General features: G+C 50.6%; 1 long non-coding RNA gene across 1 annotated transcript in view; it reads right to left on the minus strand.

The window, feature by feature from the left end:
* Positions 1-1932: 1932 nt before the first annotated feature.
* LOC119470588 overlaps positions 1933-6252 on the minus strand; it is a 22724-nt gene continuing 18404 nt past the window's right edge. Inside the window, exon 3 of the long non-coding RNA XR_005199514.1 lies at positions 1933-3623. This is a non-coding gene — a long non-coding RNA (uncharacterized LOC119470588). The remainder of the gene's footprint in view (positions 3624-6252) is intronic.

The raw sequence follows: 6252 nt of genomic DNA on the forward strand, positions 1-6252 counted from the left end.
TGTCTCCAAAAAAAATTACATATATATATATGCACACACACGCATATATATACACACACACATATATACATACACATATACATACACATACATATATATGTGAGACATATTCTCCAAAAAAAATTACATATATATATACACACACACACGTATACACACACACACGTATATATCCACATATACATACACATACATATTTATGTGAGACATTGTCTCCAAAAAAAATTACATATATATACACACACACACACATATACACACATACATACACATATATACATACACACACATATACACACACACACACATATATATATTCATTTTTATTCTTTTCTATATTTTCCAGAATTTCCATCAAAGTCAGCTCCCTGCCGCCAAAAACTTTCTCTTTTTTTTCTTTTTTTGAGATGGAGTCTCGCTTTGTCACCCAGGCTGGAGTGCAATGGCATGATCTCAGCTCACTGCAACCTCCAACTCCTGGGTTCAAGCAATTCTCCTGCCTTAGCCACCCTAGTAGCTGGGATTATAGGTGTCTGCCTCCACGCCTGGCTAATTTTTGTATTTTTAGTTGAGACGGGGTTTCGCCATGTTGGCTAGGCTGGTCTAGAACTCCTGACCTGAGGTGATCTGCCCGCCTCTGTCTCCCAAAGTGCTGGGATTACAGGCATGAGCTACCATGCCCCGTCAAACTTCCTTTTTTTATATACAAAGCTACAGTGGAGAACGACTTTTTCACCATTCACATCTTTGGGTAAGAACGTCAACTTTGAAACAGGACTGTGCATGCTTGGCTCAAATCTGTGATTTTTCAGTTAAAAGTGTATATGTCTGTCTCGGTCACTCCCATGCACACACCCACACGCCTTCCCAACAAGGTTAGTTAAACGCTCGAGCTTCAGGTGGCTGCCCTGCTAAACCCCTTTTTAAGGCCTGTTTTCAATGTGTTTGTGAAACAGAAAGGACTTCCTTTCACCAGCCTTTGAACACAAACAAAATTCAGATGTATTTCTCCACAGAACAGAAGCTGTCACCTGGAGCGCCACCACCCCCGCCCCCAGCCCTTCAGTGTGTGTGTGTCTCCCACTGTGTCCACCCCACCCAGAGCCTCCCACAGCAGACAGTGTCTACCGAGCTCCAGGGGCACCCAGGGAGAGGGCTACCAGCTCTGAGGATCCCCCAGACGGAAAATCCCCCGATCATTAGGAAATATAGATCTCCTGACCTCATGCCCACTTGGAACCCAGCCTCTGGTACCCTGGGCCTCGTTCCTAGTCTCCAATGCTGATGGTTTTCACGCTCTGATTTTCATCTCCCAAATGTCACTTTAGGATTGTGAGCCACAAGTCACTGTGGAGGAGGAGCATGGCTCTGGGAGCCCCGTCTCTGTGCCTGGTTCCCGTACAGTCTTGAAGAAGCTTCTGATGGCCTCTGGGACCCTCCTTTCCCCTTCCTGGGGCTCGAAGCCTTGCTGAACTGGAGTCTTTAGGAATGCGACATTGTTTTGGCCAGGGTTACTTCCTGTAACTACAACCCGCCCCCCCCAAAGGAAACAGTAAACCAGCCGCAAAGTTGCAGTGTCCTCAGATGCCACCGCTGGGCAGGGGTGGCGGTGGAGCAGAGGCCTTGTCACCCAGAATGAAATAAGAGCCTGGTGGTTTTGATGGGGGAGGAGAGAAGAGGAAGAAAAGTCTCTCTGGGCCATTTCACTCCTTTTTAAGCACGGAAGCTTAGGCTAAAAGAGCATTTCACGGGCTGAGCTGTGGCCCTGGGGGACCCCGCTGGTCCCCAGAAGGGCGCTCACCCCCGGCGTCCCCTCCCGAGCCTCAGAGTGAAGGCTTCATCATCATCACCCAAAAAGAAGGTGTGCGAGATGTGATCGTCTGTCACCGAGATGGAGTATATGATATGAACCATGGCAAACACCGTAATGACTAATTTCAAACATTTATTACAATTCTTGAGAGACTTGAAAGCTGTCCCCGCTCTTGATTTTAATAAATGCAGTCTTGAAGCAGCCGCTTATCAAAGTGACACAAATTGTGTGGTAAATAGATTATGGCACAGCTGAAATACTGGAAAATGAGATCAGAAATGCTCCTTCTCCTCCATTTAAAACTCCCCGAGATCCTTCAGCCTAAGCCGCGGGGTGAGGCGGCCACGGGGAGCGTGGAGGTGGAGGATTAGCCCCCAGCAGAGGCGCTTTTCATCTGCTGCTCTCAGAGCACCCCTGCAGCAGAGCCCGGGAGGCCAGGGTGCCTTCTCCCTGCCTCAGCCCGGCTGGGAGGGGGGTCCCAGGACGGGGGAGGAAGGAGAAGGTGGGTCTGGGGTGGGGGCTGGGGCTGGAAGGAGATACTGGACAGAGGGTTATGGGCGCTGCCCCACTCAGGGAAGCTCTGCCAGAGAATGCCCCCACCCCACCTTTTATGCCTCCCTAACAGGTTCAATGACAGCGAATTCCCACTTCCTTCAGTGGCTGGCAGATCTTGAGCTCTGAGCCCCTCTCCTCTCCCTCTCTCTCGATCCTTCCTTCCATAGATGGAGCACCTACTATGTGCCGGGCATGGTGCTGGAGGCGGGGCACACGCAGACCGGCAGGGCTAGGCAGACCTCCTCAAAGGGCTCCCAGTCCAGAACTGGACGCTACTCTGCGTACGGTGACATGAGCCCACAGTGCACCCGCACCCGGCTGGGTCTGCCTGGACGCTGGCCAGAGGTAACAGGAGATCCCAAGCAGCCAACCCAGCACTGTGGGGTGTCCCCTGGCCAGATGGCCGGTGTGTTGGACCCTGCCCTGTCTAGAATTACAGGCCCTCCCATGTCCAGGCTGCCTCCCTCATTCTTCCCTCTGAGGACAGATGCCCAAGAATGGTCCCCAGCTTCGCAAAAGGGCAAGGAAATGGGGGGACACTTTCCTCCTATTCTCCTTAAACCCCTGAACCCAGGAATGGTTGAAGCACCCGGGGACTCACAGGACTCTTTGACCCACAGATGGCTCCCCCCTAAATGGGTGATACAGTTAGAATCAGTCCTGTGGGTTGTTACTTAGCACATCCATGAAAAGGCAAATGGATGACCTCTGCAGAGATACAGGCAGGCGCCCTCTCTGCAAGGACAGCCGCTTTGGGGAGAGCTCCATGCGTGTTCCAGGAACCTCCATATCAGAATTACAGGAGCACTGTGCCATCCCAGGACCTCACTGGTAACTAATTGCCAGTGTAACAGACACATGCTGTTCATCAACGCCAATTAATATTCAAATAAAAAGCACAGTGCGTCTATTTATGTGCAGTTTGATGTCCCTGTAAGAAGCCTCATTCTTCAGACAGCCTCCTCTCTCCCCTTCCCTGGGGGGAAGGCCACCCCGTTTGTAGCAGTCCCACTGGGGAATGTGTCCACTGGGGATACTTTGAGCTAAACTGTCACTCAGCCTCCTCCCTGCCCACAGCTGCTTCTGGATCATGGGCACTGGACAACGTGACCACCCAGCCTCCTCTTGACCAGTTCTCCTCTTCCTGTACATTCGAGGACTCAGGATCCACTCTGTTTTTCACCCACAGAGAATAGGGTGGCGGTTTTGCTAAGGGCTTATGTAGGGCATGATGACTCTGAGGAGTAATTCCTATCTGTTTTTTAAAAGTAGGCATTGAATAAAGAAATTAAATCATTATATATTTAAACCCCAGTTAATAGATATTAAATTTTACAATTTATTAAATGTTAATCATTCATTAGGTTTCTCAAACATCAAACTTCTAACAAATTAAATTTAAATAATTAAGTCTATTATTAGTAGAGAGAGATTGCCAAGACGGGGGTGGAAGGAAATGCATTCCAGAAACTTTTTTTTTTTTTTAGTCTAAAGAGCACAGAGCCTCGTTATCGCCAACTTGGGTGTATAAAGGGACAGAGAATGTCCAGGATAACAAGGCCTTTCCTTTTGGCTCCCCACTGTCTCCAGGCATCATCTCATCTACACGGAAGACCATCCTTAAGCAATGAGCTACCTGCTGAGGGGTGTGGTGAGTCGCACAGAGTTGAGGCGCCCAGGCCGGGGGCAGAGCCGGACCACCCACCCCAGCCCTCTTCAAAACACAGCAGGTCCGGCTTCTCAAATAGAGTGGCTGCCTCATTAAAATCACCTGACTATAAACCAGGGTCTCCTGGGGTCCAGTCCCCAAACACTCAAAGAGGCTAGATCTGGGAGGCCAAAGGGATTAAAGGGGACTCATGTCCCACCATCCCTCGTCTCCTCCCCGGCTCTCTTAGGTGCTGTCACCTCTAACACCAATGGCAAGGATCAGGCTGTGTGTCCACTTGGCCAGGCTGCAGCACCCAGCTCAGACATGAACCTGGGTGTTACCGTGAAGGTATGTTTTGTAGAAGTAGCTGACATCTACAATAAGCTGACTTTAAGTAAAAAAGGGTGACCCTCGAAAATGTGGATGAGACTTGTCCCATCAGTGCAAGACCTTAAGAGCAAAAATTGAGGTTTTCCTGAGAAGAAGAAATTCTGCCTCTAGCCTGCAGCATTTTCTATCCCCATAATCATGCAAGCCCATTCCTTAAAAACAGACCTCTCTCTGGAAACGCCTGACGCCACGCTTTCTGACCTTGTCTAAGCAGCAATCAATCAATTTCTCTTTCTCCCTCTCTCCTTCTCTCTCTCTCTCACTCTGTCTTTCCAACTCCTCCTCCCTCCTCCCTTCTTCCTCCTTCCCCTCCCCCCTCCTTCTCCCCCTCTCCCTCTCCTCGTCCTCCTCCGCCTTCTTCTTCTTCTTCTTCCTCCTCCTCCTCTTCTTCTCCTTCTCCTTCTTCTTCTTCTTCACCTTCTTTCTTCCTCTTCCTCTTCCTCTTCTTCTTCCAGAGTCTCGCTCTGTCGCCCAGGCTGGAATGCAGTGGCAACACTCTCGGCTCACTGCGACCTCTGCCTCCCAAGTTCAAGCAATTTTCCTGCCTCAGCCTCCTGAGTAGGTGGGATTACAGGCACCTGCTGCCATGCCCGGCTAATTTTTATATTTTTAGGAGAGATGGGATTTCACCATGTTGGCCAGGCTGGTCTCAAACTCCTGACCTCAAGTGATCTTCCCACCTCGGCCTCCCAGAGTGCTGGGATTACAGGCGTGAGCCACCGCGCCCGGCCGTTCCAGCTTCTTTTTTAGTTTCCCTTTTTGCTTCACCAGTGACCTGGATTCTCCACAACAAACAAAAGCCCTGGCACTGACTCCGCAAATAAGATCCACTTCGTTTCCTTTGGTCCAGTGTCTCGCTCCTCCTCTTTTCTACTCTCCAGGAGGCCAGAAACCAGGCTGGGAGAACCTCTCCCAGGAGGCAGGGCATGGAGGCAGGAAGGTGGAGCCGGGGAAAGGCAGAGACAAAGCTCTTTCCCTTTGAAATGGGCTGAGGTGGGGCTGGGTGGGGCCGGAGGAAGGCTGGACACACAGGTGAGATGGTAGATCTTACCTCCCTCGCAGAAGATTTGGTTTGAAGACTGGATTCTACAGCTGAAAAGAAGCTGAAAGCCACTGGTCTAGACCAGCCCTTAGTCTAGGCTGGCGGCTGAAGCTGCGGGTGTCAGAGTGGCTTGAGGTAGCCCTTGCAGCTTAAATGCAGGACGGGGATTGGGACCCTGGCTGGTTTTCTGACGAGCAGGGCCGAAGGAGAGATGTGGCTTTGCCTGGAGGCTGGGCGAGCTGTTCAGGCTTGTACCTAATAGTGGAAATGCAACTGGGGAGTGACCGCCAAAGGGCTGAAAGCTGCTCAGGGCAAGCGATGAACAAAATCCATTGATGCTTGAAGTAGACCAAGGGGTCTTCTGTTTAGAAGAAACAGCCTTCGGTCCAGCACAGTGGCACACACCTGCAATCCCAGGGCTTTAGGAGGCTGAGGTGGGAGGATCACTTGAGGCCAGGAGTTGGAGATCAACCTGGGCAACAGAGCGAGACCCCCATCTCTACAAAAATTAAAAATTAAAAAACTAGCTGTATGTGGGGGCTCACACCTGTAATCCCAGCTACACAGAAGGTTAAGGCAGGAGGATTCCCTGAGCCCAGGACTTCAAGGCTGCAATGAGCTGTGATTATGCCACTGTACTCCAGCCTGGGTGACAGAGCACGACCCTGTTAAAAGAAGAAAAGAAGAAGAAGAGGAAGACCAGAGAAGGAGAGAGAAGGAGAGGAGAAGGAAGAAGAAGGAGGAGGAGGAGGAGGAGAAGAAAAGAGGAAGAGGAGGAGGGGAAGGAGGGGAGGATGAGGA

The sequence above is a fragment of the Cebus imitator genome, unplaced genomic scaffold (assembly GCF_001604975.1).
Source record: "Cebus imitator isolate Cc_AM_T3 unplaced genomic scaffold, Cebus_imitator-1.0 Scaffold36, whole genome shotgun sequence".
NCBI lineage: Eukaryota > Metazoa > Chordata > Mammalia > Primates > Cebidae > Cebus > Cebus imitator.